Consider the following 21,293-nt stretch of genomic DNA (forward strand, 5'->3'; position numbering starts at 1 on the left):
ATGTCTTCCTTTTTCCATCAGTACTTTCCTTCTGTAAATTCTGTCATTATCAGGAACAAGTATTTCCAAGTTTGATCACATAAATGTTCTGCTCTGTAATTAATATTTGTCAAGACACTTGACTAAAATACATATCCATCATCTATTGATCTGATCCCAGAATTGAAGAGCAGTCTCCCATAGTCTTCTTTTTTCTTTATTAATATTGCTTTATTATAGATACAGCTATTTAGTTAAGGAGTAACACATCAACTGGGTACTCTAACAAATAATTAAGGCTGGACTCCATTTTCACAAAATCTAAGTGAAATGATTCATTAGCTCTGGCTGCAATTACTTTCTAGCCATTATCCTCAGACTAACCAGTAATAACTATGCCACTATCCCATATATCTGCAGCTCTATAGGATCTGACATTTTACGTGTTCCATTCCTGGATTAAAAAAAAACTTATTAGAGGAAATTTCAGATAGAAGTTTTGTCTTTCAGAAGGTGAGATTCTGTCTTCTAGGTTCTCACATTTTCAGAATTAAGCATCTGAAATAAAACCAAATAACGCTTGATCTGACAAATTAGTACCTTCTACAGGGGGAAAAAAAAAAAAACAAAACATTATATTTGTCTATTACGTCCGTAAGTTTTTTATTATTTATAAATGTATTTTTGGGAGAATAAGGAACAAAAACAATAATTAGAAAGCTCTGAATCAGATACTATCTTCATGTTCTACAGCTCTGATTGAGACCACAGTAGCAAATGGCATAGTCAGCATTTTCCTGACAGAAGCTGACAAAGTACAGATGACAGTTATGAGCATTTCTCTAGAAACATTACCAGTATAAAAGCAACTACCCTATAAGGCCACCCACCTGGAGCTATACGTTCATGCTTTCAAAGCAAATGCTTAAGCCCAGACAATTAGAATGACTTAACACTCTAAAATAATTTTTGAGATCTTGTGTTTGATTTTTCACCTTTTCACGGTATTTAAAAAAAAAAAAAATGAAAAAGAATAAAATCAATTTCTACTTCAAGATCTAGAATCAAATTCACCAACAGAAAAGAGACGCAAATCCAGAGAATTGGCTTCCTTTTTCATGAGGAAAATTGAGATCAAAGTCTGACCCTTCGTGAAAGACACAAGCTTAGCATGAGATTTACCCTAAAACCAGTGCTCACAGATTTTATTTAGGTCCTCTCCATTGTTGTGATTTTTACTGTAAAATTCTATTGAAAACAAACAACACATGAGTTTGGAAGACAGCCAGGCTGATGTGCAGAAATGTTACCCTCCAAACTTAAAATCAGGACTTATTTGAGGGAGGTGGAAGGAGCAAGCTATCTGGTGTCAGCAAATAAACCAAGGAAATGGGAAGGTTAAAGCCATGAAAATATCTTATTACATTGGACCACCTGCTTGTGTTGTCCTTTCCTCAAGAACTGGAAGGGGGAAAATCCCCTTGCCAGCCTGCAGTAGCGTGTGCCTTTTCTTCTGCATCTGCTGCCTTGTAGCCGTCGCTGTTAATGAGTGCTGTAATTAACAGATAGCTCTCTCTTGTCTCTCTACTTGCACTCTGGGCTAAGCACTTTTCTCAAGTCAACATTTGAAAGAAAGCGGGTCGGCACTGACTTACAGCAGCTCTGCAAATTCCTTTTAATTTAGAGCACTTACACCACCACTCCACTTATTACCTTATAATTACTGGACTGCTCTCACATACATTATGATCTTAGACTAGAGTTAGAAGTTATTAGGGTACTAAAACACGGTGTCTCTCTGTCTCTCCTCTTTCCCTGACACGGAATTTTATACAGGTATGATTAAAAACATTAATTAACTTTCACATTCTACCAACTTATTTTTTACATTACTTTTCTATACACTAAGGTCCTTTTATTGACTAAACAGGTACTTGGTCTCTTTTCACGTCCCTGCTGCTGAGACTCCGCATAATAAGTCTCAAAATGCAGCAATAGGAGTCACTATCTATAGTCTGTCATAACCAGCGTGATGGCACATTCTTGCTGAATACTCTCACTGCCTTTTTTTTTCTCTAATTTGTGCAATAATGAGCTCGAATGTCACCCTTCCCTTCTTAGAAAAAACATTTGCAATTAATTAGTTGTCCAAATGCATGTTGTCTTAACCAGCGCAAAAGCGGATGCCTCCCACTCCAAGCGGTCAGAACCAAAACATAATCTCAGTTCTATAAGCATTAAAACCTTGATCACCAGTGTTGCTTAGGCTAAAGCCAGTCTGCTGATGCTTCTGAAACAGCAGTTTCTGGTACTGACCAAGACAGAGCTGCTTTTAGTTACAGCTGTCACAGTACAGACTGGATTGGTGCATGCTGGCAAAGCACACACGCAGTTAAATCATTAACCATTCCAAAAAAACCCACAACAGTGCCTGACTCTCAGAACAAAAACTTCCTCAGTTCCCCGAAGACCAACCAGAGATAAGGCTGGGTACTGCCTGTGGGTGGGCAACAGACACCTACTGCTTTCACTCCTGCCTTGTTGAACCACATCTGAACGAAAGTAATTCAAGAGCCATCTTATAGGGATGGCAGGTGGGACCACCATCAAATTATCATGCTGAACATTTGGAATAATGCCTAAGCTAGACTTCTGTAAAATCCCTCCCTCAGTTCCCTCCTAATTACTACTTAGCTAGCTTGTTATACCGAAGAATTCCTAGACACCATTGCATTATAGTCTAAAACTACAGTCGGAGCTTAATTCTCTCTTCCTCTCTGTGTCTGAAATTCTACAGCTCTATTATTCAAGCCTGAAATATTCACAACTATCTATAAATTCAATTGTCAGCCAGTGGGTTTTATTCTAGACCTCACTTCAATCTAAAATTAGAGGCACTAAAATTCACATTAACTCTAAGAGGAATGTAGTGAATAAGACTTTATTTCAAAAGAACACCTTTTTGTCAGAAAGAGCTATTTTCGAGATGATGGCTTTATCTGCATTCAAAGAGAATAAGCCCAATTCCACATTGTGCTGTTAATGCAAAATTTTTAGGTCACATTGGATTAATAAAAATCTAAATTTAGTTAAGGTTTATGAATAGAAATAACATGTGTCGTATAAAAACGTACAGTATTTATTTTAAAGCCTTGGTGGGGTTGTTTTGTTTTGTTTTGTTTTTTCTTTACTAGATTTTAAGTCAAATAAATGGCAGCTTCATTTGTGGTGGGCTGTTCTCAGCTATGTTCTCTAACAACTGGTAGCTCTCAGATAAATTTTCCTTTCAATAACTTTAGGGAAAGTAACTAGTCTGTTCTAGAAGCATTTCTATGCCCATATACAAGAGAAACTATAAAGGATGCTGCAAGCCTTGAGTAATGTGCAATACATAGTGTGACTCTTCACATCTCTACTAAATTTACTTCACAATCTTTTCATTTAAGTACGATCTGGATCCAGTCACTGTTGGCAGAAAAGTACAATGACAAACTACTTCAATATGGACTCCTGCTTTATAACGGTCTTAAACAATAGCGAATAAATTGTCATGCTATGCGCTTATGAAAGGTTGAATATATTAAGAATTTATTAATGCAATCACATTCATATTTCCATCTACCTGCCACATGACTAATGATATTGACAGTGCTGACACTGGCTAAATCAGTATCAATATACAATTGGAGTGCAAAAATTAACTGCATCTGATTACAGTATATAGCCTTAAAAAAGAAAGCTTTCCCATTCGAGCCACTGGTAGCTCTTCATATTCCAACCATACATGCAACTGGTTTGGAATGTTACTTTTCCCTCATCTCGCTTATTATGCATACCTAAAGGAGGTCAAAACAACATGCCAGTATTTCATAATCTGTTAATACATTTCTTGCTCAGTTTTCAAGTAGGAAGAGCTCTGCTTACAGCATCATTTGCTACTTCAGAGCTGTACTGGAGGTTTCAGTGACAGTAATAATTAGTCACAATAATTAGTGTGAGCACCTTTACTATAGACCAGCACAAAAGTCCACTTTCACCTACCCATGAAGTTTTTCTTTTCTTGAAGAGAGAATTACCCTATTTCCATAAATGTCAGAATAGGTTATTAGCAGTTGACATTTTTAATGACAGCTATTACGTGGGAGCATCAGCAAGGCAGCTGTTATTATGCACACCTAGGTACTTTTTACGCTAACAGTGCAATCCATCTGATTTTCCTCCAATACATTCCTCCAAGTCACACAGATGTCAAACAAAAAGGTCTTAACTTGTTATCCTCATATTTAAACTATGAAAACCAATGCATGAAAGAAAGTCTTAGTCTCAGTGACACAGCAAGACTGTAGCAGAGTCAGGAATGGAAGCCAGCTCCTTGCCTTGACCGTAAAGGCATTTCCTCTCAAATACTGTACTTACTTTCAGTATCATTTCACAGGTCTGCACCAAAATCAATAGACAGAAAATAGTGAGGCATGTACCAGTGATTTCCCATACTCCGCTTCTCTGAATGTAAGAGGAAAAAAACATTTGTGTGGAAAGAAATGAAAACATTGCTTCTTGCACCAACGCCTATGACAACACCCCACGACTTTCACCAGGTTCTGTTAAAGACCTGAGTAACAACTTCAGCTGAACTGCTTTGCATTGAGCTGTTGTTTTTTTTCCTTCAGCTAATTGCACTCTAGTAAAGTGGCAAAATGTGAATCACTTAGCAGGAAAATGGGCACCAGCTGCTATTGTCAGAGAATGGAGATGCCGAAGAAAAGGAAAGTGACTGAATGAAGTGTCATGTCAGAAATCAACGGTGCAACGTGTGATTTGAGAAAACATGACTACTTTACAGAGACAGGGTGTCATTATGGCATCACAGTAATACGATGCTTTGACAACTGCTGGGTCTAACATATCATCATTGCATTAAGGTGCACTGGCTTAGTTGGGGGAAGGAAAAGAAAGGATTTCTTCTTTTAATAAGAAATATCGTAAGGCCTGCTTGGTTAACCCAGTGGATGAGATCATTAATTGTGAAGTATTACTAATCTTCTCCTATGCATGCACAAACACAACTGTTTATGCATTAGGTCTTTATGTACAACCATGCAGGAAAGAGTACCCTGTGCAAAACAGAATGGCTGTGGTGGGTTTGGTTGTTTAAACAAATGCTGAATGTTTCATTGTTTTTTGTCATTTCTTCCTTATGTTTCCTTGAAACCTTCATCACTTCACCTTGGTAAGAGAAAGCAAAGCAAGCCAATGACTTCTTCCAGAGCAACTGTCATAGCCACTAGCAAGCGGAACAGAAGCTGCAATGCTTGAAGCCATCATGTTGTTAGTGGCGGCGGCGGCCTGAGTTAGCTGACGATTGCTGACAGAGGATCCAGCTTCCCAAGCAGCTATTACTGTGCTGCATGCCTCTCCCAAGCTCTGCCAAAGTGCCTCCTACACACAGGGCAGAAGAAGACTACACTGCTGCTTGGTCATCTTTAGTTTAACAAAACAAGCCATTATCTGGGCCCTTCACATTTGCACTTAATTTGAGAGGCTGCACTTTGTCTTTTTTTGTGTTGCTTTTAAAAAATACAATTTTCAAGTGGCTGACTTGCAACTACTGCAGACCCTCCAAAATGAGACGGAATTATTTCACCCTCTCCTCCTTCTCCTACAGTATAAAAATATTCATTATTGCTTCCCTTTCTATTTCACATTGGATCCCTGTGCTTCCTGGTTGATAAACTTTGTTAACAAGAAGGAAATGATCCTGAGATACCCAAATGTGTTGCAAATTATCACTGTTGACAGCTTCTACGTTTAAGGATTACATCTGATGCAACAATGCATACTAGTGTCATTTGTCTTTAGCTCATTTCCTTGGACCTATTTCAACTGAGGGTGAGCATCTCTTGTTTATAGCTCTAAATACTGTAAGTGAGCAACTGGCAAATCAATAAAACTGTTAAATGCATAATAATACTGTGTAATTACTTACATGATGTTTTGCACAATTAACTGTCTGAGGTGTTCCTTGATATAATGGATACTCAGAGTATGGAATAACCTATAAGCCTATAAAACACACCGTTTATACAAACAGAAATTATGTTTAAAACTCTCATTCTAATAATCCAAATCAGGCTTTGGCACTATATGACAGAAAGCCTTCCTTTCCTGCCAAGTCTAAATCAATTCTTATGGCATTACTTCACAACTAACGTGATATTTCACTGATGATAACTATTATGCTGATTACTTGGAAGTAATATAGTAATAGCAAAAATACACTTAAACAAACTACCGCTATTTAATCAATATTATTGAGACAAACTAAGTGTTTTAATAAGTCTGCATAGATGCACTAATGCTGGTTTAATTAAATGTATCCTTAGACACGCACAAGCTCTGCAGCATACAGATCCTACGGTTTGACAGACCATAACATTACTCTTCTGAACTTAAAAGCTGAAGCACTTATAGCCAACAGAATTCAAATATTTTCAGACTGCAAAATGATTATTCTTTACATCAGGTGCACTTTTGGAAACAAAAAGTAAACAAGAATGCTCAAAATCCTTGCACCTTTGAGCCAAAATACCAGACATCTGAAGATTTACCCACCCTCAGTTACACAGTAGTCCAAGGCATCCAATATATGTGACTGCAACACACAAAACCAAACAAACCAACTAAACTCCAACTGAAAAGCAAAAATTAAAGCTGACATTAAAAGAAAAAAAAAATAAATCCAAACACCACCACACAAAATCGACCTTTATTGTTGCATGTGTGTATGCAACAAATATCTTATTAACTGTGCTAGGCACTACTACTAGCAGGCTATCACCACAGAAAATTTCCTGCAGAAAAGACTTGCCTGCTTCTACAGATTGCATGTATTACAAGCAGGAAAAGACGCTTTTTTGGTATGCTGATTAAGTTTTCAGATACTTTTAAAAAAAAAGGCAAACACTGGAGAGAAGGGAACACAAGAAGTAGATGGCACTTAAAACAAAAATTATTCTATTATTCTAGAATGCCTGAAAGTTATACAGAAATGTATGATTTTGTGTTTTGCGTACATACTATGGTTCTGGTACAACTTAAACCTCGGTAAATACTGCATATTCCCACTTAATTTTTAGGTTTCTCTTTTTCTCCTGTGTTTCCTAACATTTTTACGTAGTTAGAACATGCCTATTGTTTGGGTTACAACCATATAATCAGAAAACTTTACGACTTCCTTTCTGTCATTTACTGGTCTCTAGCCTAATGTTACATCTTTTTTGTTGCCTCAAATGGGTCAGCTCCTCAGTGCCTGGAGAGCTGCGCAAACTCCCACTAAGAGACTTCAAACAGTTTCAACTGTCTGTGGTATCACAAGTATGACAGACAAGTTTCTTCATATGAAACTCAGTATATTGATCAGGAAGAGTAAGATTTTATTACTCTATTTTCAAAATGCAGCCTTAACGATTTTAATTCACATCACATGCTGGAAGATAGCAAATCTCTGGTTAAGAAGTTAGGTGTTTTTCTGTGATGGAACATCGTTTTCCCTGTCGTTATACTCCAGTGGTATCAGGTGGAGTCCACCTGATGTCTCCAGCCCCCAGAGGGCATAGTGTGAAGTGTCAAGGAGTCATCTACTGATTAATTGTGAGGATTCTTTTTATTAAGAGAAACCAACTGAAATAGCAAGAGAAAATAAAATGCTGCATTCAGCTACTTCAAGGGAGAAAAATACAAAACTACAAAAATAAGTAAAGGTTTATTCAAGAACATAACAGCCTTTCTAAAGAGGGATTATTTTGAAATGATTACAGCATCAAAAGCAGTTACTCACACCAGTCAAAAAGCCTGTACTACAGATCAGAGAAACATAGCTGTCATTCATCACTTTCCAACAGGAAAATGAAGACAAAAAAAATGCCTTCGGTCTCAAGAGAGAGTCAAAGTTTGCATCATCAGATTTTTCACAATTTCTAGCAGCGATTCCTTCCGCGGCTGAAAGGCAGCATGTAGGTGTGCGCACACCACGCACCCGTCTCCCCACCCAGCTCCCCCACCGATTTTCTGCAGATTTATAACAGAATTGTAATTTGCCAGCTGAGCTCTGTTAAATTGGCGAAGTGATTAGAAAGAACATACCAGAAATAGTATCAGAGAGTGAGCGTCTTAGAAGACTCAGGACTAAAACTTCTAAAGCAAGTGATCCATCTCCCACCCCCTCACTCAGCGGGCTCCTGCGTCCTTTCCTCCCAGCCACACGCCACCGGTTTAAATCCCCCCCCCACGTACACGTGCACACGCACAGGCAACCAAAAAGCTACTTGGCGAGTTGGAAAATGACGTTTTCCTGCAATCAGTGTTTAAGTGAATGTTTGTCCCAGTGTGTTACACCATGCTGTCAGCTAGCAGCAGGGAGTCGTTGAGTTGTTACTACATTTCATTTGACTGCCAGTAGGAAGCTTTATTTCTACCAACTGTTAGTTGCCAGCTCTAAGGATCTTCTCATACTTTGAGAGGGGTTTATTTTTTTTTTTTAGATGCAGTCCATCATTTTTCTCTTTCAGTCTGAGGACTTTCAGTGTGCGGCAGAAGCAACTCTACGTCTCATGCATCACAGCAGTCTCTTCACTTATACTTGCTGCTTTAAAAGCACAGAAGTACGAGTATTAAGTCAACTACAAGCCAATCCTGACACACGTCAGAAAAGTGATTTTTATATCTGGACACCTGAATGAGAGGTGCAAAGATGAATATTTACATAAGCAAACTGAAGCAGGGGAATTTTATTCTCATCTTTTCTGAAAAATGTGGGATTAGAGACTGGGGAAATAAGCATGGAGAGATGACCTGGGTGGATTTTCCTTCCAAGGAGAGCTTTTGCTATCCAGACCTTTACATGCTTCCCAGACAGAGTTTTTAGTGGGGCTGTTTCCTTGTTTATTATTCACGTATATCCTGATAGGTTTCTCCTCTGTCAAATAAGATCCTATAACTTTAACGGTTGTTTACAATGCTTCCTCTTCCTACACAATAATGATGATTTTGATAATTACGATCTAATTATAATGGATCTGACAACAACTTCCAACAATGAAAAGCATCTTTAGAAAAATGAAAGCATATGCGTGAGTAGAGCAGGGAGGTGGGGTGGGGGAGAGAAATACATTCCTATGAGACAGCCTGAGAACTCAGGCTGAATGGAAAAGTAATTAACACTAAAGAGCTAAAACTGTAATTAAAGAAAATTTCATTAAAGGGAGGCAGGTGATTCCACTTTCCTAAATATGACAAGGTGCTGTATAAAAATAAAATAGCAGCCGGTTTCAGTGAGTGGAGCAGGAAAGCCATGTCTTTAACCATATCAAATTCTCGAAATTGGCTGTCAAGACGGGATTGTTGTGATTTATACCCGTCTATCAAGCGCATGAAAGAGAGAGACAGGAGAGGAAAAGAGGCAAGCTGCTGTCGCTTCCATTCGCAAAGCACCTTTAATTTCCACGGCACCATCTGTTACCAAATCTAATTCACATTCCCTCCTAATCTGGTTTAGTTCTGTAATACTAATTCTTCCACTACTCTTACGAACATCACTCTCAAGAAACAGCTTTGGTTCTGGGTTGGTAAAAAAATTGATTATTATACAGTTAAGGTTCTGGTGACTTAAGTGAAGCATGCTGCCCATTAAAATGCACTTCTGGTAAAAGGATTTGTTTCCAGTCAGTGCAGACATACAGAATTGCTCACGTTTGAAACAAGTCATGGGGGAAGGAGGGGAAAGGAAAAAGAGAGAAAAAAAAAACATAAAAATCACAGCTGATGACAGAAAAGTAGGCTGTGGACATGAAAGCAGAGGTTGTCATAAAATACAATTGTTGTCAAGTTTAGTCACTTTCAGTACTGGCTATAAAATCACTTTGTCACGGTCTCATATTGAAAGCTTGAAACTGTATTTTTGCTAAAGAATCTAAAAGGAGTGAAATGTAAGATTCGACGCCAAAGAAAATATTTCTTTCAATGATGAGATGCAAATGTCTGTAAGAAACCAAAAAGTAGGGACAAAAAGTGAAAGTGGTTTAAAACAGTCTCCTAAGTGCTGTGGTCTTACTCTGACCTGTGTGACGACGACAAAAATCCCAATCATTTTTGTGGGACTTGGAAACGAAGCAAAGGCCGAGGCGGTTCCTGCGGCAACGCGTCTGCAGACCGGCAGTCCCGCATCTGCTGCGTCCAGGGGTGATTCAGCTTTGCTCTTGCACCCACATAAGACACCTTGACCAGGTCCTCTCAAAATCAACGTACCAAGGAAAAAAAGGACCTCGACAAATATTACTACTAATAACATTATGTTACTATTTATTAATAATGCTCATCATTTACATATTGATTTTAACACAGACCTTAAACCGCATTTCCCGGCAGTACCACTACCTCCCTTTTACACAGCATGGAACAGAACCAAGGTCTTGGGGAATCCCAATCCACCATATTTTGCCTTTTTATTCCCCCCCGCCATGGCTTTGATGAAAACATGCCTTGAAAGTCTGATTATTTATTTCTCAGAAGGGAACTTGCCTTGAACTTCCAGAAATTAGACTCTTCTTATTTTTAAATATATTGTTTTTCTACATGGAAAACTTATTTTAAGGCTAAATTAAATCTCTTCTTATTCCTACATTAAAATGTTTGGTTTTTTTCTGTTAAAATAATCCAGATTTCTTTCTGTGTAGCCTTTCCAAAAATAAAGCCTATGGCAAAATGGCTTTAGTCAGCATGCAGGGTAATGTGTGAACAATGTGTAGCTGTGAATAGCCCAAGGTTTTTATGCATTTAATTTTTTTTAAGGATTTGAAATGTAAGAAGCAGACAATACCAAGAAAAAATATACTTTGATAGAACAGGACTACTCTACAAAAAGCAAAAAGGACTGCTAGTTTTCATTATATGAAACCCTAATGCATAACCAAATTCCTGGCAAAAGAAAATATTACAACTTTGTAACTGCTGTGAAACATCTATGAACAGAGACATTGGTTCTAAAGATGTACATGAATTCTGAAGAAGTCTCCTCCTGCAATATCGCTGCTTGATTCTCCAGTCACTTAAATCATGTGGGTAGTTTTATAAACAGTGTTGAGTTTGTTATTTTAATGGGAAGAGCAGGTAAACCAAAACAAAACAAAATCAAATTTGTTCCAACTACAGCACATCTGCCATTCATTGTGGGTCAAAACCTTGGGTACAGGGGAATAGACACAGCAACTCAGAAGCTCTGCAAATTTCTACTAGCTAATAGTGTTATTCCCCAGCCCAGCCTGGGATTTCAAAGGGTCTAAGGTCCTGATACTCTGATATGCAAGATGCAAGTGGATTACCATGACCTACTTCACCCAAAGAAAACCACACTGACATCAAAGGGCTCAGAGGGCATAGCAGTATATATATTTATTATTATTATTTTCCTTTTTACACTAAAGCATTTGACTGATTTGAGCTCTGTCTGTTAATGCACAACATTTCTATTTCTACACTATAAAGTCCGTTAATATCTGTAAATCATAGATAGAATTACAGAATAGTTTGGGTTGGAAGAGACCTTCAAAGCTCATCTAGTCCAATACCCTGCAATGAACAGGGACATCTTCACCCAGATCAGGTTGCTCAGGTTGCCCAGGCCCCATTCCTGGCCTGGAATGTCTCCAGGGATGGGGCATCTACCACCTCTCCAGGCAACCTGGGCCATGTTTCACCATCCTCACTGTAAAAAATTTCTCCCTCATAACTAGCCTGAAACTCCCCTCTATTAGTTTAAAACCATTATCCCTTGTCCTGTCGCAACACACCCTTCTAAAAAGTCCGAAAAATTGTAAGAAAAAAGAACCTCTTCCTTTGAAATCTTACACTTCATCTGTCTTGATTCTGGAAGCACTGGAAATCAAAACCAGGCAAAACTAATAGCTAAGTATGTTACTTGGGTATGGTACTGATGAACAAATCCATCACATGCTGAGATAAATCAGAGAATTTATAGAAGCAAAACACACAAAGCTTAAATCTTTTCTATTCTGTCTTGGGTTTTAATGTGTGATTACTGATTTTTACAAATAAATAAAAAAACCTTTGGCTTTTCACAGTTGCTTGTTCTTCACATATTACTACGTGTAATGCAAACCTATTCATGCCATTGGGTTTACATGTCAGAGATTTGCCTCTGGATATAAGCAGAAAAGGTCAGAACGTAAGAGCTTTCACTTTTAACATGTTTGCATGACTCCAGCAAGTTTGCAGGATGAGCTTTTCACAAAGTCCTGATATGGTTTCTACTCTTTTATCTTTCGCCTTCTATTTTGGTGGGAGTCACAGGGAGTAAAGAAGGAAATACAGCATATTCCAGAAAAAATGTCTAAAGTAACAAATGTATACCAGCCCAATTATTACATTCAGAACATGGATGATGCTACTTGCAATTATAAAGCAATCATATCAATATGCTGCCATTATTGCATGCTGAACCTGTGGTTGCCTTTGTGTAAGAAGTCACTGAGAGACTAGTCCAAGAAAAGCTTTACATGAACAGATCAGCATTAGTAACTCCATATTTCAGCTGCATTTTAATAACAAACTTGCTTTAATTATTTCAACAGTATAATGTCCGGATCAAATATTTATTCCTGGTGGATCTAAAAGTCCTGCTTAAGTCAACTGTGCTTGGGCAAGCAATGAAAGACCAGTGTAAGGAGGGCATTGTATTCCAGCATTAAACTAAACTAACACAGAGGTTCGATCCTGAGAAGTTCTGTGCCACACTAGTTTAAGCACAAGTTCAAAGTGCCCAGCAAACTTGAGTATCAGCCCTGATCAGTTAATGGGAGTACAGTAACTTATAATTTTACATTTTATGTCATGACAGAACCATGCTCTGGAATAAAAATCCACCTGCATTTCACTAAGCATCTGCCTGGAATATACAGTGAATCTGCTTCACTCCCTCGCTGGTTCTTTACATACTAAAATGGTCTGATAGCAACTGAGTCTTTATATTACCATCACTTTATGGAATGCATAGCCTAGAGTTCTAAAAAATAAATTATAAGCAGCAAAAGCAACACCAATATGTTCAAAACTTTAACTGCCCATAGGTGGAAGCTCAATAAACTGAGGTTTTTTGTGGAGATCAGCACGAACACCTAAAGGAGGCCACTCTCATCTGCCCCTGGATGGCTGCATCAAACATACTGTCAAATCCAAAATGGGCCATCAACTGAAACATCCGTCACAGGACAACAAATATTGATAGTCAAATGATGATGTGTGATTGGCTGACTGTACATTATACAGGCATGGTTATCCTACAGGTTGTATTAAATATGAGAGCTTAAGATTTATGTTATGGGTGATAAGGCCAAGAATGCTGTAAAACTGAAAAAATATGGCAACAGTATGCAGTACATCACTACTAGGATAATTATTTATATAAAAAGTTCCCATTCTTAGACTTCCAACATGTAGGGATAAAATTCATATATTCAAAGAAGACATAATAATAACCTGTCAGCTTGTGGTGATGGATATGTTTTTAATCCAAATGACCATAGTCTCCAGTCTACCTGTCATAAAAGGCCACGAAAAATGGAATATTCCTTTCATAATTCTTTAAGTTGAAAGCGAAAAACACAGAAGCATGATAAGTGGCTCATTCCAGTGGACAGATGGACAGGCAGTAGTAAAATGTATTAATAAAAAGCACTGTTCCTTCACTAATGCTATTTTCACTTGTAACACGCTGCAACTCAGAGACAGGTAAGGTATTCCTTCCTTTGACTTATATAATCTAAATTATATTCCATACAATAAGAGATTGCTATAAAGCCTAAGAAGTGTATTACACTATTTAACTGTCAATTGAAAGCAATCCTGCATGAACTAGCACAAAAGCACTTTATCTGCATCTTACTGACTTGAGGTACTTGCTCACAAAGGTCCCCTCTGCTTAAACTCTCTGCTACTGGGAAGGAGTATCTGACCTGTATATATTAATTTCTAAAAATTCATTCAGTCGAGGAACCCCGGCAGAAATTTAGTAGGTGTATCAGTCCCTTCTGAAGCAGAAGGAAAACTACGCAGCCCACTCCCTTTCCCCTCCACCCAGTGCACATACAAATTCACACCACATTTGCCACGTATCTTCCTCTGCTTGCATTCTTCCAGGGGTAAAAATTACAAAGAAATTTAACTAAGTTAATTTTAAGTGCTGAAAATGTAGGCAGACTGCTCAGTTATTTCATTTGAAAAGATCTTCATTTTCCCATCTGTGTTATGGCAATTTTATTACACATTCGGCAAATTTACAGTAACAAGATGTTCCCCTGACAAATTAATCACTTTCCAAGCATTTTATCATATAAATAAAATATCACCTCAAGAGAGAAAATCAGCTCAATCAGTTGATTTAACCCATCTTTCGGGGAACTCGTCTGAAACAGATTGAGCGGGTTTTTTTCTGAAGAGGGACTGTGCACACATCCTCCTGGACTACCAGCTCATATGGTGAGGTTTTTCCAAATGATAGCATGCAAGATTCTTACCGTAAGAACCACATTGCTGCAATGACAGAACTCTATCAGGAACACAGACTCATTTAACCGAGGAACTGCATCTCCCCTTAGATCACTGATAACTATTTCTGAAACACTTCTCTGGTCTTGGGCCACAATCATAAGAATCAAATATATGCATTTTTTAATAATCTGCTCTCGTGTTTTAAGAATCTCACCAAAAAAATAACACAGTTAAAACTCCAACTAGTTTTGCAGCTGATGAAACTTCAGGTGTTTTGCTTGGCTTTTTAAAATGTCCCCAGTGCTCTCTACACATTTTGGAACGTAAATTTTGTTTTTATGAAAGAAACTGGCAACATTAGCAATGCAATACATGAACAGTACAGAAGTGGGTTCAATTCAGGTTTTCCCAAACTAATCCTTAAAACAACTCAATGCCTTTCTGGAAAGAATCTGTCACTGAAGCAATTTAACCTCTCTGCCATTTAACCTTTCTCCTTCTGCCCTGCTCCCGTCCATTCTCCTTTCCATTCAGGCACCATCAACAACAAATATAAACAAGAACAAGAAGGACTACCTCCTCTGGTTTTGTCACTAGAATCTAAAATTGTTAAAGCCAAAAAATTTTAGCCAGGTTTCTTATTTTTCACCTTGAGCTAGTACTACCAACCCAAGCTTTTCATATTTATTCCAATACTCTATAGAAATATGACAGCAAATCACCCTTTTGCCAGAGGAACCGTCCTGCTAGACAACCCAGATAAGTAATTCTTGCAACATGGCTATATTCTTCAATGAGATATTTACGATACTCTCAATAACCAAGTTGTTAGTGCCAAAGAATACAGAATTCAGGCATCTACATAGCCTTTTCATCACCTTTATTCCCTCAGCAAAATACTAACTTTACCTCCCCAAATATTAATACTAACACATGAAAAATGTGTATATCATCACAATTCATTAACCTGCAAGCACAGCGTGCTTTATAGAACACTATCAAACAGCAAGATAAATACCAGTATTTGCTACTTGGGCCATATAATTAATAACACTGTAAACAGCCAGATTAATACTACAAGGCATCAGTATTAAAAGCTGCAAGTTCTGCACACCCTGAGTGGCTTAAGTGTTATCAATAAAGAATTCTAGATGCACAACTATGAATTTACACGCAAATACAAAATTCTGTATCCTACATGTAACTTTTACCTGCTAAAACATTCCTGGATTAGGTACTTTTACAAAAAGTTACTCTCAGAGGTCGTGAAACAAAAAAAAAAAGAATTCTGACCATAGGTCAGAGCAACTTCAGATCTTTAAATGGATGCTGAAAGTTTAAAATAAAAAAGGAAAAAAAAAATCCAAACACAAGGTAATTAATCATAGTACTCCTTAATCTTAATGCTTTCTATATTTGGAAAATCTGAATATTTGTTGTGCAAGTTGCAAGTGAACCAGGCCAAGGGGAAAGGGTTTATTATAAATCCACCCTTTCCTCCAAGTACTTAGCCAGAAAATTTAGTACCTGTATCAAGCAACTTACACATGGAGGCTTTGCTGGATCAAGTCCCAAAAATTAGTTTTTTATTTAAGGAGCATCTTCTTCGATTTTGGTAGAAAAAGGGGCATTCTAAACATGAAGCATATGTCATGGGATGCTTGCTTCTTTTGTTGAAATGCAAACAATCAAAATAAATATATTTTCCTGTTCTAATTAATGTGTATTTTTAAAAGAATTGGAGCAGCTGGAACCTTAGGCCAATGGAAGATATTCTGTTCTCTACCAGTTCATGCAAATCAACTAGTTTTAATCTAAACATAACTGAAAGCCCTGCTTTCCTTCAACATAAAGTGTAAAATTTAAACACCATAATGAGAAAAAGCACAGGGAGAAGATACTACTTTCTCCTCACATCTTTAAAACTGAGCAAAATTCAGTGAGTTTGAGTGACAGCAGAATACAACTTTGAATCCAGCACCCTGCTAAAGGCTGAAGACCCAGGTGCCAGTGCAGCCACTGTAGAAGCAAATGAATTTGATTCCATGCAATAAACACACAATTGCTTTCAAGATTCAGCTCATCTGGCTCCAGGATCTGGCCAGCATTTTACAAAAACATGTGCAGTGTTCAAACCAAAGCATAACAATTCACAGCCATTCACGAAATGAAGGGCAAATCTTGCAGACCTCATATAGAGCAGAAAGCTCCATGATGAGAAGCAACCGCAGACAATGTTTGGATGTTCCTTAAATAACCCAAATTCCTACTAATATAACATTTATTCTGACAATATCTAATTAAGGGAAAGTGTCTTCATTCGCTACACCCTTCACAGCTTGCTGATGCACTACAAAATTTCGACAAATGGCATTTAGATATTTAGATGCTTTGGCCTAAAAGTTTGACATGCATCAAATTCCTTCAATTGGCTTTTCAATTAAAAATGAAACTTTTCTTTTGAAAGTCACGTTCTTGCAATTGAAGTAGCCACTAATCCTTTTGTATACCACAAAATATTTTCATCATTTCCCCACCCCTGCAATTGTTTCCTGATTCACCACAGAATATATACTGTGCTCATAAAAACACTGGAGTCAATCTACACGGAGAACAAGAACTTGAAGACCTGGAAAGTTAAAATGGTACAGTTTAAGTTGCTTTCAAAGGTTAAATTAATCTTAATTTAACGGAAGAGTCACTTAACTTTGGGTATCACATTTTAGATGCAAGATGGATATTCAAACAGATTGAGATAATTTAAAATAGTCTCCAGGAACTCAAATTTTGCAAAGAAATGCTCTTCAATCTGAGGAAGATAGAAGACACATAACATTTTAAATTGAAAGATGACAAAGTGGATTATTGGTCAGTTACACGTGCCAGTAAGGTGAGCCATTACCACCGTCGCTCTATTGCAAGTACACGATGTTGCCTTAATAGTAGCTAGAGCCTTATTGGCTTAAAAAAAAAAAAAAAAAAAAAAAAAGTAAAAAGGGTTTTGCATGTGAATTGAACTTAACAGGTTTGACATGGAGTAACCTTAAAGAATTCAATCCACTCAAATCCCTTTGAAGGCTGCAGCAGAATTTCATGCAAATCTTAGGGAAGTGGCCAGGCTGTTGGGATTTCAAGATGCTGTGTCCTTTTCTTCTGCAGATCTAAAACCAGGCAAAACAATGACACAAAACTCTCCCACAGTTTCAAGGATTCCTCTTAAAATGACCCTGGTTTTATACTTTGGCCCAGGAAAGTCTGACATGTAAAATCTAAAAGCAATTAGAATATCTGACATCAGGAAACATTAATTTGAAGCCAACCTTTTTGTTTGTTTTGTTTTTTTAAACACAGCATTGGGCTAATGTTTCACACATTAAAAAAAAAAAAATCTGACACAACACCACTATTATTAAAGTGTTTAGAATAGAATGACACAAATTAATTTCCTATGCTCAAATCTAATACTAACAGCTTTCATATTTTCTAAAAATAATTCAATTTTATCAAGAAATAATCCACCACAGTCTAAACCTTCTGCTGGTCATTTTGCAATTCAAGCAGCAACTTTAAAATAAGCCTATTTGTTATTTTGAGGCTCTTCTAACAATAGGAAATTCTGTTTGCTCACTCCCACTAAAAAAAAAAAGAAAAATATTTAAGTGTTCTACATACATTTATGTCAGCACAATTTATATAAATATATATATATATATATAACAACTTATACACTGATAGCTGGAAAATTATTTGATGACTGGATTTAATCATCAACTGATAAACCTGAGAGGAGAAGGAAAAGCATTTAGCAACCCCTTTTCCTCCTAGAATAAAGTACAGATGACTACAAATGTAACTATAACAAAATCAAAACCACACAGTGTGTATAAAGCACTGACTATGCAAAGTAGTTATAAATTCTTGGTTAACAAAGGGCACAGAAAGCCCTTTAAGGAAATATTTTATTTCTGCTAAATTAATACCTAAAAGCATTACATTTCATCAGTTTCACTTAGGTTTAAAGTCCCCAAAGATTCTCCTCCTGAAACTGGCTATATTTTATGTGCAAACCAGGCTGAGAGCTATCTAAATCTAGATAAAACTCATTGGCTTGTAATCTCCACAATGATCTATACATCTAAATCTATATGCAAATCAAACGCTCTCATGCATTAACGCATTCCAAAGCATCTAGGAGTAACAGAGTGCTTTCTCCCTCTCACAACCCCCCTCCCTTTGCTCCTCTCCCCCTCTCTTTATTTACACTAGCTACCTAAATAATTCACACTGCCTTCTTTTCAGCGTGAATGTTCTTCTGTTGGAGCCCGCACTGAGCTATTGCAGGAAGCAGATGGACAGATGAATGCAGCAGGTGGGACAGATGGCAGCCCGCCCTGTCTGACGCTGCCTGCCTCAGCCTGGCCTGCCTTTTCCTTCCAGGTACATTAGCATCAGCGCAGCAGAAAGCAGTACGCAGAGGGGGAAAAAGCCCTTTACATACAGTACTAGATGTATTGGTAAATAAATGACCAGATGCTTATTTACTTTTTAAACCAAAATGCATTCAACTTCGAGTGCGTAAGGCGCGTTTCCCCTCTTCCCAGAGAAAAGTCTGTCTCTATTCTCCAGCAAGCCCTCATGTGGTGTGCATAAAACAAAATATGCCCAAAATCTTATAAAGATCTTAAACTAATGACTTCACAAGAATTTTGATTCAGTTTTATTTCCCAAATACCTCTGCCCTTTCACGGGTAAACATTCTAATTTTTTTAATATATAAATCTATGGATCTTCTGGTACATGGCCACAGTTTTTATATGAAATCTTAACAGCTATTACGCATGTAGTGAAAAGGCTCAGTTTCATTCTATGTAGTATATACCTTGACTGAATTTCTTCTGCTTCCCATTTCAAGAAAGATATAAAACAGTTTACTATAAACATTTGGTGCTTCTAAGAAAGAAATGCAAACAAAAGCTGAAGCAGTAAGTATTTCTTTGACTGCAAAAATTAACATTTTAATATGTTGCCTTCCCTTCAGGAACACTGGGCAAAACGTGGTGAAGATGACAGTAAGAAAAAACTACAATATGTATTTTGAGCAAGAACACACGAAACTGAGAAAAAAAATAAATCTGGTGACACACACAGCAGTGTTGGAATCGTGTAAGTATCATTGTGCCACAGAAGTTGCTCTTTTTACACAAAATGTATTGCTCTTCAAATGAGCAGAAGTGACTAACTTCACATTCTTTTCAAATCAGTAGGCAACTGATGCAGTGTATTAATTGAAATTGCTGTTTCAAGGACAATTTTTAAAAATCATATTGAAAAAAGGAATTAAACGCAAGCGGTCGGGTAGATGCTCTGTGCAATCCTGCACCATCCAGGTTTTTCTCCAGCCCCTACTCCCAGCCCTTGTTCCACGAGGACGGCAGCAGCCTGTGCTGCTCCCTGGACTGACTGTCTCCCTGCTTTGCCTTCTCCCCTTGTTTCATTAAATGCACCCTCTCTGAACTGACAGAAAGGAAACCACCCACCTCTCCCTCAAAATCTGGGTAGATTTCTGCTGATCTACAATCAAACAATCCATACGTCCTTGCTAGCCTGAAGTTAATACTTTTATTTCACATTAAAAATATAAAACCACACACAATTTTTACACAACTATATTTTTACACAACCATACAGGCTATGGTTGCAGTTGCCGTGTTAAAAACATACATTGTGCCCATTCTGTAGCTTTCATGAATTGCAGTATTTGTAGTCATCAAATCTCTTGAAAAGGAACTACATATATATTTACACACTGCACACCACAGTAGAATAACAGGCCTCTACATACTATCATAACAGAAACACTAAATAAGAGGATAAATCATATGCTCAACTACTGAGTCAGAATTTTTTAATTTTTTTTTTTAATCAGCACAAGCAATTACACAAAGTTGAAGGTTAAAAAGTCAAAAAAAAAAAAAAAAAGAAAAAGGAAGTCGTGACATGTTCTATTAGATTCTGCTCCCTCTGAGCATACTGGTATAACTGGAAAAAAAGGAACTGACTGTAAATAAACCTGTATGGGTAAACAAGGACTGGTCCAAACTGGCAACTAAAGCCTGAAACAAACAGGAACTTGTCTCTTCAGAAATGTAAACACACTCAGTAGACACTCCAATAATAATAATAATAAGCTTAATAATTTAACATCTAGTTTCATCTGGCCCAGGGAGAAGACATAGCAGTGTTATAAAAAAGTTTATTCTTGTTTATTTCTGACCTGTCAGAAGCCAGGAATTACAGAAAACCTCAAGGGACAGACTGCTTTCGTGGGAAGCCCAGGCTGATTTTGAGGCCAAAGAGGTTAAGTGCTTCAGATAAACTTTGGATAAGCAGGACAAACTCTGTATGCTGATGTGTCCTAACTGAAAATCCTGAACTTCAAGGTTTTATATTACCACCTCTCAGGAGAAGAAAGGAAAAAAAAATAAAAGTGAAAGAATACACAGATCATACACGCAAACTGACAAGACTATGCAATAGACTTTGCTACCAGCAACTCTAGAAATGGTGAACTATGCACTAACAGCTTCAGAAAAGCATTTCAAGGTATAGTAATTAGTTTACAACAGAGACAGTAAAATCAGTGCACTTTACAGTCGGCCTGCAAATGCCATCACAGAAGTCATGATTTCACTGTGATGATATAAGCTGTTTTCTCAACAACAATATATGAACAGAACTCTGAACATGCAGGAACA

At 37.4% G+C, this 21,293-nt stretch overlaps 1 protein-coding gene across 33 annotated transcripts in view; it reads right to left on the reverse strand.

The window, feature by feature from the left end:
- Nucleotides 1-21,293, reverse strand: part of ESRRG (estrogen related receptor gamma) — a 405,281-nt gene that overhangs the window by 126,860 nt on the left and 257,128 nt on the right. The window lies entirely within an intron of this gene.

The sequence above is a fragment of the Columba livia genome, chromosome 3, assembly GCF_036013475.1.
Source record: "Columba livia isolate bColLiv1 breed racing homer chromosome 3, bColLiv1.pat.W.v2, whole genome shotgun sequence".
In the NCBI taxonomy this organism is placed as follows: domain Eukaryota; kingdom Metazoa; phylum Chordata; class Aves; order Columbiformes; family Columbidae; genus Columba; species Columba livia.